This window comes from Accipiter gentilis, chromosome 10 (genome assembly GCF_929443795.1).
Source record: "Accipiter gentilis chromosome 10, bAccGen1.1, whole genome shotgun sequence".
Classification (NCBI taxonomy): Eukaryota; Metazoa; Chordata; class Aves; order Accipitriformes; family Accipitridae; genus Astur; species Astur gentilis.
Window position 1 is genome coordinate 20,177,674 of NC_064889.1, and position 12,362 is coordinate 20,190,035.

Sequence of the window (12,362 nt, forward strand, 5' to 3'; positions counted from 1 at the left end):
GACACATGAGGGATTGGCGCAAGTCAGAGGCAGGATACGAGACTAGATAGACCAAATGTCTGGGCCACTATTGTGAGAATAATGTCAATTTAATGTTAGTCTATCATCACCTATTTTGAACTAACCTTTGTCACTGGCTCACTTCTGATCTCGTTTGGAGTCTGAGCACTCCAGCACTGCAGCAGCCGGCACTGGCTTCCCCCAGAACAGCTTTAGCACTGTGAACAATAGATTTTAACCTTTGCCACTTTCATTTTTTTTGGTTTTATTATCAGTCTGTGCTTCCACTACAAACTAAGCACACAGGGCTTTGAGCTAATTACATTCTGTACATCTGAGCCAACTCTCAGTGCTTCATGCTGACACTCGGATACATCTGGGCCTGATAACAATTACAAATACTCTGGGCATACTTTAAAAAAGGGCTTATGTTACAATGTGAAACAGCATGTTTTACAGTGCTCATAACGGTCAGATAAATACAATAGCTTCAAATCCCCTTTCCAAGGCTTTAAAAAAAGTGCCTTGCAATAATTCATTTAGATCAGGAACCCATAAGGAAAGAACCCTTCCCCTCCTCTCCCTGGGCAAGATACAGCAAAATACTTGAACCTAAAAACAGGCCAAAATTTTTGTCACAAGCCAGGGAAGAGAGATGGTAAAGAGGGGGAGGTGATGGCGGGTTTCTGGTTCAGTGACAGCAGATAGCAGGGCCTAGGTTCCTCCCAGCTAGAAGAGACCCTAAGGGATGATTCAGCCCTTCTGAACATCCCTCTCGCCCTCTCCGCTGTCTACAGAGGAAGCCTGGAGTGATTTGGTTCATAACTTAAGTGCTTTGGATATCTGAAGTGAAGTGGGATGAACTGTGGCTTGAATTCCCTGCTGTGCAGATGTCTGCAGCAATGGAGATGGGGGTAAGGCTACACCTGCCCGCATAGCTCTTCCCTCCTCACCTCCTGCCCCCTCCTGCTCCCCAGCCCCGGTTCAGGGATGTGCTCCTGGAAGCAGCAAAGAGCACTGCTGAGGCTGTCTCGCAGTGCAGTCCTGGCACTGTGACCCCGCTAAGGATAGAGAAAGCACAATATGCTCTAAACCTGCTCCCTCAGATACCTGTAACTCCTTTTCTTAGTCATGGAGATGAAACAGATAAGAGAGGCACATGCGCTGCATTGGCTCCCCTTTTGGGTTCATTCAAACCCATTTTAGGGCAACCTGATGGCAGCTTTGCACATCTCCAGGGAGACACAGGAACACCACCTCCCCTTAGGAGTCACTGCTAGGAGCTGTTAGCAGCAGAATTGGAGCTGAGAACTATTATAAAGACATTTCACAGTGTTTTCTCCAAGACTTGAGCAGGGAAGGGATGCCTGAACCTGGGACTTGCTTAGCTCAGACAGGGGAGAGGCTTTAAAAAATTTATCCTTGGAAGAACCAAATCCAATAACCCTGTAAGAAAAAGAAAGAATGATTTAAACTTCTTTAGTGACTGTCTCATGGGAGTGATACAAAACACTCAGGATGCTTTGCCAGTTTGCTTTTCTAAAAGAATTGTTAATGCTTTGGAATGATGGACAGAGAAGAATTAAAAGAAAAACAACTCCCCAGGCCAGGTTTTTGCATAGGGCTGTAGCAATTGTCAGTCACAAAGAGCTCCCAAGCAAGCCCTTATGATAACACACAGAGTATATCAGCAATCATCTGTCTTTTCTCAGTAAACAGTTGTATAGTAATAAAACAGAGTGATACAGCTGACTCTAACCTGGCAAATTTCCCTGCACCTAGTGTTTACATCTCTTTAAGTGTATCTTTGTCATATGGTTACAAGGCTATTTCATGCTCTCAAGTTTAATTCTTTGTAAATATAGCTCTCTTTGTGCGTGTGAGGCGCATGTGTTAATAAATGTTCCATTTGCAGCCGTTCCTTTTGCTCAAATGGAAAATTAAGAGTCCTTCATTGAACGGCGTTAGAGATTGCTGGAAGTCTCCGTTCCCATCTCTGCGGAGTCGCAATGATTGCTTGGGAAGTTTCACACTTTCAAATATTTCTGTGAAGGCTAAATCCTGCCTTCTGGTAAGTTGCAGGGAGCCTTTTTTTTTTTTTTTTTTTTTTTTTCCCCTGCTAAAAAATAGGTTTTTCTGGAAAGCCTGCTCCCTGTGTTCTCAGGGGTTATAAAAATGGGAATCATTTTTATTGGCAATCCACTGGAATAGTGCTGAGACAAATGGAAACTTGAAGATAAGGATCCTCAGAGGTGAAAACATACAGCTGTTGGGAATTGCGAAAGAATCTGGCCAATAAAGGAAGTCACTATTTTTCCAGGCCTGAAGTGAGTTATAGGCCGAGACGGGTGTTGTATATTTATGTAAGGCTGCAGCAGGGAGCTCAAGCGACTGTATATTGCTGAAAGAGCATCATTCACATTCAACCTGAGACAAAAGGTGGAAATGAAGTAACATCCTGACCGAAGAAGGGCTCATGACAGAATAATAACATTTCAGAGAGGGGGGCCGGTGTGGTGGTCCATGGATAGACCTCAAAACGAGGAAATGGTGGAGGTGCCTTGTCAGCCTTCAAAAAACACACACACACGCACACACGTGGCCTGGCTGGTGTCCTTGGGAAGGGGGGCGCTTATCTTTCACAGAAATGCGTACATCTAATTGATGTACATCTACGGGTGTGTTACTACGGCTCGGCCGGTAGGCTGTATTTACCAGGATGCATTTTCTGTCTTGTTACATCAATAGTGACCCCAGTTAAAAAAAACACTTGAAGGATTGAAGCTTTTGGAAATGCTCAATCCTTTTTACAAAAAAAAAAAAAAAAGTCTCACTCTCTCCCCTTTCACTATTTTTGCAATATTTTATTTGAAGCTGGCAGCATCAAAACCAAGTCGCATTTCTGAGGAAACCTGAGGAAGCAAAGAAAGGCAGGGGTCCCTCACTATATGTAAATATTTTTTGCCATAAATAGATGTACAAAGACAAATAATCAGTGTTTCTGTGAGTTTACAGGTAGGGAAACTAAGGCATACAAAGGGTTAATGGGCTTTTTGAGGTCTTAACACACATTTAGTGGCTCAAATTGGGAAGGAAGTTGCATTCGCATCCTAATTCAGAGTGCAATGCCACATCTACAGATGTAACCGTGACTTTGCATCCAACCATACCTTTTCTTTCCAAAATGTTTGGACATATGTCATGATTTGTTTTGCTTTTTAATACAATATCCATCATTTTGGTTCAAACTGTGAAATTTAGCTCAGGCATAAACCTTCCACAGATTTTGAGGGAGGTGAACTGGCTTTTTCGGTGATCTGAAATGCAGACTTCCTTTTCTAAAAACATCAGGTGGCTTAGAAATCTGAAGCTGAATGTACTCTACAAATTAAGATGGTTTTGGAATTTTAAAAATTATGGTGGACCTTGAAAACATCAGCCTTTATCCAGGGCTGGTTTTAGTGGCAGGATAAATTACAGCATCTGTCTTGTAGATCAGAACTCCTGTGGCCCAGATGTAGCTGTCTAAATGTTAAGCATTTAGTTTGGAACAAACAGGACAACTATGATCACAGACACCTCACAAGTCCCCACATCCACCTGGGTGTGACCATGACCTTCCTCCACCATGCCAGGAGCCCTCTCTGCAGTCACTGAAAAATTGCATTTTGCCTGAGCTGTTTAGAAACCTTAGCTGAGATTGGATTTTTTTGTTCTCAAAGAGATAAAACCTCACCAGTAACACAGAAATAGATCCATTTAAATCAACAGATTTTACATCTTCAAAAAGTGGTCCAATGTTGGTCCTGTCTCTTAAATCCTGGAGTATTTGGGGGACTACATTCTTCACTTGTGCCCTGAATCTGTGTGCAGGTGGTTTTCTCACACACAGGATAGACAGAATGCATTTGGAGCCCTTGCAAAATACCAAGTGACTATTTTCTTTTTTTAATAAGCATCCAGAAGGCTTTGAACCACAACAACACAAACAAAACCTGTCACTCCCAGACAAATGTCCAACTTGCTGTGCCCTGTGGAATTTGGACCCAGCTTAAAGCTCCACTGGCAAAGAAGACACTAAACTGCAAAAAGTACACCTGGGCTTGGAAGAACACCTTGCAAAGCCATTAAACTTCTGAGTAAGACTATAATAACTGATGTGAAAATGAGAGTGTCTTTTTTTTGTATTTTAATTATTCCTAAGTGATACTCATAAAAATATATTAGCTTATAAGGGAAATGCTGGAGAATGTAATAGGGATGAAACTGGTATCTTTCACAGGGTTTTAAAGCACTTCTCTAGAAGTACACGTAACAACTTCAGGGAATGAATGTTTTCCTAAAGATCTGGTTTAAGTAACTTGTAGAATTCTCCACTTTGGATTAAAAACATGTAGACTATTCCATAGAGTTCAAAATTACCTACAGAAAAGGCAGTTATTTCCTCCTAAATCTATAGGAATTTTAAATAACAGAGAAAACACCCTAAAGGCTGAAATCTATTGTTATATAGTTTAAATAAATAAATCACAGATTTTTAAAAGTTAATAATAATATTAATATTATTAATAATAATAATAATAATTTACCTAATACTATAAAACATTCACCAATCTCAATCAAATTCTGATTAGGCCCTCATAGACGAATGAACATACTCACAGAGGCTTTATAGTGGAAAAAAACCCGATTATTACTGGGGGGGGGGGGGGGGGGGGATGGGAATCACCCTGTGTTGTGATTTACACACTTAAATGCTTAAACTTAAAAATATGATAAGATACCCCAATCACATGCAGGTAGCCCACATAGCCTTCTTGTTAAAATGCCCTTCCATTTAAACACAGATTTTAACCTTTTCACCTTCACCGCTTACATTTTTCTTTCGTTTCGTTCAAAGCATTTAGGTAAATTAGGATGAGGTCCCTCCATAAAAATGCAAGGGGATCAGTGAAACTTTCATCTCTAATTTATTCATGAAGGAGAGAGGTCTTTCCTGGTCATGCTGTGCATCATCCTGTCAGAATGACTTTCCTTCTTCTCGTGAAGGGATAAAGGGAGATAGAAAAATCAGGGGTTTGGGCTTTCCTACTAATAATCACTGGAAGACAGAAAACTGTGGACTGCTTTATTCAGTGGTTATTGTACTGGAGCTGAATTTAATATCACATATTACAAGGCCAAGTTTCAATATTAAGGGGACTGAAGTTACTAATGAGTGAAAACATAAATTATTTATGTAAGATAACTAGATAGTCTTTTCATATGAAGTTCACACATAACTTCAAAAATATCAGTTGGTGCATTCTCTACCAACTCTAGCAGGTACGATAGAGAGCTTTCTGTCTGGAAGGCAGCAGAAGCATACGTGTGCTTGGGGAGGGTGTTGCAAGCATGCACAGCACACGCTGCTTGTCTCTATTAGCGCAGATCCTGCCAACTCTAAGCTGTGCACAGAAATACTCACTTTTGATTTCAGCTCTGGAAATTCACTTTAACTGAATAAAGTTTTGATATTAATTATAATTAAAAAATAGATTTATTATTAATAATAAACCTAATTTCAGGATAGTATTCCCCATCCCTTCCAAAATCTTCAGTTTTCTCATTGATTTCTTTCACTTATTGTTGTTATAATAACATCCCATTTTGCATCCTGATCTTTCTGAGGGGCAAAAAGGCTTGTAATACAAATGGCCTTTATCCCAGCTGATGAATGAACTCTTCTGTGTTCCCCCAGCTTGCAAAAATTATCATCTTTTATACATGCTTTAAAAAAGAAAAGGGTGGGGGCTAGGGAAGCAAAGCAAGATCTGGTATTAGTCCTTTTAGTCGTCAGGAAATTACAAAATGTACACTTGCGGAGTAAGCAATTTTCGCAGTCTGCTGGCATATCCATCTTTTTAATGAGCCTTGTTTATAACCTGACGCCATGTTTCTAGTCACCTACCCTGTTTACATCTTTGGCCCCTTTAATTAAGAGAAGAACCAGTTAAAAGAAAGTAAGAAGAAATATTAATATGATCTGATTAATTCAGCTAGCGGGAGGTTATGGGGTACCAAGGTTATTATAACCTATAAAGGCAACATGAGCAAAGCTGTGTTCATTTGTAATTTTATTAGGCAGAGCAAATTAGTGAGCCCACATGGCAATGACAAAAGACCCCTTCCTATTCTCTCTTACCCCCCACTGAAAGGGCCAGGCGCCTAAAGTTAGGCTCCATATTAGGCAAATGAGAGCTGATAAATCTCAGCCAACAACTAATGAGAATCTCCAGAGTTGGAGCTGTGCTAATTTGAAAACATTAGCTGGGATTTCTTTTCCTTTTTTTGGTGTACGTACAAAGTCCAGCTAACCCAACCCTGCTCGTGTCATGGGGGTCAATGGGGCAAAGATGGTAAGGCAGGACGGGGAGAGGAATCCACAAGGGGTTAAAGATAAAACACAGAATAAACATATGGGGGGCTAGGAGGAAATACTGATAATGTGTAGATCATTAGGAAGAGCATATATCATTGATAATACAAGGAGGGATATAATTACATATAATTACATGACACTATGCAGGAGACCCTCCCAGCACCCCAGATAAGAAAATCCAGATCTTTTCCTTGCACTGTTATCTTACAGTGTCCATGCAGTAACATTGAAGTCATGGCAACATCAAGCCCCTTTCAAGGCTTTCCAGTGTGACATCTCTCATGATGCAACTTCACCAAAGTCAGGTAAATGTCCTGCTGAAAATGCAGGTGGATCCCAGCAATGGTGTGATCCAAAAAAATCACTGTTGGATAAGGTGGTTAATCACAGCCATGCTAGTCCAAGCTAAACAATTACTACATCATCTTGATGGTACATAGATAATAAAATGCAAAAAAGCTTTCCAGCTCATCAGAAGAAAGGCCTAGCCTTACAAAATGCATTTATCCCAGCGACTGGGGTGTGAAGGGAAAGTTCACCACACTTCTGAACAGTTTGGTCCATAAGGAACTGCTGCATGTTACACATAACAGATGAACAACACTGCTGTCTCTCAACACACAGGTGGGGAAACTGAGGTACTTCAAGATTAGGGAAAAGAATAACAAGCTTTCTACTGCATTAATATCTTTGTTTGTTTACTTGCATGTTTCAACCAAAATCTTTTGTGGGACTCTGTTAAACTGAGGGATTAAAAATTCATGAATACTCCAGAAAATCTGGCTGAAAAGAAGACTCACATCACATAACCGCTGAGGCTGAGCTATCAGAAGAATATCTTGGAGTGTGGTCTTATGCTTCAGCCACTCACCATGACTACTCACCTATTGCTATATCTTTGCTACCTGTATTATTTAATTCTATTGATATTCCAAAATGTCACTTTTTATCAAAGACACTCAGCTGCAAGCCAACTGAGTGAGCAGATGGGCTACAGACCATAGGAACTTTCTGTTTAGTGTACAGCATGAGAAATAGACAAAAACCCAAGGTCTCTGATAGCAGGAAGAGAGTTAAAATAGCCACAGTAAGGGGGGGGGAAAGGGGGGGGAGCTATGCCAAATTTCTAAATTCTTCAATTCATAAAACTAAAGTTGAAGGATTTAAAAGACATGCAAAAGAAAGAACGAAATATGTAAAAATCACTAAAGAATTACTCAAAAAAAAGAGGTGGGGGCTTTTAAGACAGAGACCGTCTTACTGAAAAATCAATTTTAGGAACATTATATTTCACACTTCATTGTTATCCTAGTTTCGGTAGCAAGCCTAATAATACCGAAAAGTGTTCTTACGTGTATCTAAATCATCCAACCCTCATTGTTTTTCCTCACCTAATGCCAAAATTATTTCATTAATACACAAAATCCTGCAGTCCAGGTAAGACGTCAGTGGTGGGGCATTGCCAGACTGAAAAGTCACACAGCATTGTGGTCCCTGTCTACTGCACATAAAGTTAAGTTGCTCTTTCCACTCCTGTGACAAATTTCATTGACTCTGTTAGTCCCAATTTTATTGAAATGTATTGAAGAAAAAATTTCATTACCAAACCCTAGCTACTGACAGGGAATTTTAAGGCATTTTAGTTTAGCTAGATTTATTCATTTTTTTTCTTTCACACATGACCTTGGGTTTTGAGAGTTGGTACCTCTAAGACTTCTGCTAAGCCACAGCCCATGGCTTTAAGATGCCACTAAGGATAGAAAAACTCATGGTGACTGACAGGTTCAAATCTCTCTTTCACAGCAGTGCCTGTAAAAGCCAAATGCTCCAAGAATTCAAAGATAGATTTATTGTTCTATTTATATACTCTTATACACACTTTAGCAAGTATTATTAGGTGCTATGGATTTTCAATCACTTATGTTACTGGTGTGTTGAATTATCCCAGTGATTTCCTGGTGTGGACCAAATTGCTGGTTTGGGTCTTGCATGACAGTATCAAAAAACCACTGCTTCAAACCAAATCCAGAACCCCTCTCTGCTAAAGCAGCTTTGCTGTGAATCCCAGCTTTCTGGAGATAAGGTCTGAAAACCATTAAGTTCATTTTTTATTTTATCTTCTGTTTCTCCACACCATCAAAATCTGGGTAAGACTAGAAAACATCAACATGCCAAAATGAAAAATATAATCTAAAACAATCTGACACCTCAGTGCTGGGCCCCATGCCATTTTAACACAAGCTGGGACATATACTTGAAAACGCAGAAGAAAATTAGTTCTTGGGATATTTTCAAGTCCAATTTTGCACTTGCAAGATGAAAGACAGAACTTTTTAAAGGAGTCTAAACAATCTTAATCTCCAGATTTTAACAGCTTTCAGTGGACCCAACCTTTCAGATAGGGATGCCAGCTGTCATCCTCAGTGCAAAGCAATTCTCTGGTAGGGTAAACCTCCTATCCACCTACTCACTTGCCTTTCTTCCTTTTCCTTATCACAGGGTGGTGAGACTAAAAACACACAATGGTGGAGCTACAGTGTGCTGGTCTTCCGGGCTGTCCTTTCAGTGCAATAAAAGCAATTCTATACCTCCTTTGGGTTGTCATATCTCTCCCCAACTCTAGGTCTTCTGGTGTTTTGGAGGTCACCTTTCCTTGATCACACAATTTGTTTTTCCCAGAAAAGGATCCTCCATGTTCCCCAGTTCCTTCTTTTCAACCATCAGGGACAAGAAAGCTGGCAGAGTACTTCAACAGCAGCCTGAAATTAAGGAATATAAGCACAGGACCAAAATCCAGCAAGGCTGCTGAATGCCTCTCAAAGAGAAATTATTCTTCTTTCTTTCTTCTCCACTAAGTCTCAAAGTGGACTGACGAAAAATAATCTGAACTGCAGGAAAATCCCTGTGATGTGTGAACTTTCATATGGAAATAGGTTTGTGGCTATTCATTACCTGTTTATATTTGCAAGGTTAAAAAGATTAATTGATCGTTCAATAAATTATCACTTTACAGATCAGGTTAGGCTCTTAAACAAACCATGAATCACCATGTTAACACGCAGATATAAACGAGTCTTTCTCAATAGGATAAACACAGTCCCCCATGTACAGTAGGTGTGGCAATTAGATTATTGATTTTAGGTAAATGTCTTGTTAATTATGCAGGAGGCTTCACTACTCGTGTTAATTAACTTACTGCTCCTTTGAATCAATACACTGTGGCCTCGGGAGAAAAAGCTTTCTCCCCCTGGTCTTTGGGGCAAAAAAAAGAAAAGTTTTGTTCATCTCCTTTCCTCTCATTACTCCTGAAATAGCTCCACAACTTCTCGGTTCCACATGAAAAAAAAAAAAAAAAAAAAAAAAAGGAAAGTGAGAAAATGGTTGAGCTCACCAAATACTTCAGTCATTGAAAATGAAATTTAGACCTTTCTCAATGCAAGACAAAAGTAATGTTCATCCTGTAAGGACTGAACTCCAAATGGTGCAGAGATTATCAGTGGACCAAACTGCAGCAGTCATCAGTACAATTCTTCACAGGTTCTTGAGAACCTGAGATCTCTTTCTTGTTCAATTTTTTAAACTCTCCTTACAATTAATTTTTTTTTATGGCTTAATCAGAAACTTGTCTCACAGGAGCCTCTCCCGCCTATCCTCTCACCTCAAACTTCCCTCACCTATAACCTTTTTTCTTCAGTCTCACATCTTCATTTTCCACTGAAGTTGCCCATTGCGCCTTTCTTCTTTTCTCTACCTCTAGTCTTGCTTTATGGGAAAGTCTTAGAATGACCAACACCCACTTCTACACCACTATCCCTGGAGCTGGCTACACTTTCAAACAAGTATACATTTAAACCCATTCTCAAGTTCAGACCTGACTATCTTAAATATTTCTTAAACAGTCAGCACAGACTATCTTAAATATTTCTTAAACAGTCAGCAGAGGCTTTGATCAAATTACAGACCGCTCTCAAGAGGGAAAATTCAAATTCATCCAGCAGAGGTCTAATTTTATAGACTTAGGTGAGAGAGGTTTTTCCATTTTTGCTGTTATTGTTGTTTACTTGTTTTTTAATAACCTACTTCGATTCTATATTATCTAATAGAGATCTTAAGTCAGGAAACCCCATACAGAATTTCCCCCAAATTTTAAATGTTGTTGTTGGAATTTCTGAGCTCAGAGGAACACAGGTTTTGTCCAGATCAATACTCAGGGTTAGAACAATGACTACAAGTGTAAGTTTTCACATGATCCTGGCCCAAATCTGTATCAAAGCTCCCTGGAAGCAGGTGGATCTGGATGTCTGGGCAAAAGGTCAGTCATTTCCTTTTCATCTGCAATAAATGAAATAAACTAAAATCAGTTTCCTACTTGGCCTTTGGTTGTTTTCATATTTTCTCCTTTTCTATTGGTGATTTTGCAGTTCAAATCCTGTTTATGTTTTTTTTCCACTATATTTTGTTTCTGCTTTATTTGGTGAAGAGTGTAGATGAATGATTAGAACCATAACCCTGAAGATACTTAAGCATAACTTTATTCATATCAGCATGATGCCGTCAATGGAGCTTTTACATGAGCAAAGTTACTCACATGTCTTAAGTGCTTGCAGGATCAGGACCTTAATCTTGTGTTTTATGCTATTCGTTGACCTTGGTCATGTACACGTTTATTACTGGTATGAAAAAGTACAAGGTAGAGTGAGTGACATTCCTGACGCAGGGAGAGGTTTAACAGGGGAAAAAGAAATGTGAGCATTTTTTTAACTGTTCTAAAAATAACCTAAAAAAAAAATCTTGGTAAAAGTTTGAGACTAGCTTGCATTGATGTTTACATGAAGCCTGTTATACATAATTTTCTGAAGCTGTTTTCAATCATGCAAATGATTTTTTCCTTTGCAATATGCTAATGCAATCTGATTTATTTCAGTTGTAAAAGTTAATTACAATGTGTTTGTGAGTCCCTAAAGATGATGTATTAAATGTTTATAACCAGGATTATTAAAATGTCCTGTCTCGATTACAGTGCTTCTCTTTCAAACACTAGAACTAATTGTAGCCTTAAATCACAACAACCTCACCGTTAAAATTAACACAAGGGCAACATTGCATAATTTTAATTAATTTTAATTTGGCCAAAGCAAATTAATTTTTGTTTTCTAGAAGGACAGCTAAACTCTTTCCCAGCCTGTTTCTGTTAAACATGGAGTTCATAAACTTCTCTCTTTTTTTCAACGTTTGTGTGACTTTAATGATTCCATGGCTGCATATTTACGCTTTAAAATGTTCTTTGATTTCTCATGCTCTTTCTATGTTCATTGAAATGACCATATTCATGTCTGAAGTCCTTATTACTGTGCACCCAAAAAAAGAGAATGAAATAATGGTGCAATATCCAATATTTCACTGATTGTGCATGCCTGTGCATAGCACTGAATCATTCTGTAAAAAAAAGTAACTCACAGCCCCTTGAAGCTCTTGGACCTTCAGTTTTTCTCTTCTGAACACCCCTGAAAGAGCTCTTGATGTCTGATGACAAAAAGTCCTTACCAAAAAAAAAATCCCTACTGAAATAATTTGCACATCTACATGCTTTGCTTTGGTGTTGCACTAAGGATTTTTTGCAGGAAAAATGGTTTTCTTTGTCCAGATGGCATAAGTCATCTTGCTTATGAATTCCATAACTGAATTTTGAAATTTTCATGCTGTGTGACATCACAGCTGGTTGCTGAGGTATCACAATGAGATCACAAAATAGATTGCTTTGAGGTCAGTTTGGGATTAAAAATGAGAAAGCGAGGACATTAATTTTCTTATCCTTTTTATTGTTATTGTTTTCATAAATATAATGAAGACTATCAAACTCGCACCTAGAGGTCGTCCTGATCCAGTGTTTGAAATCTCCCTCTTTTCCCTTATGAAATACCAAATTCCTACAATGGTAAGT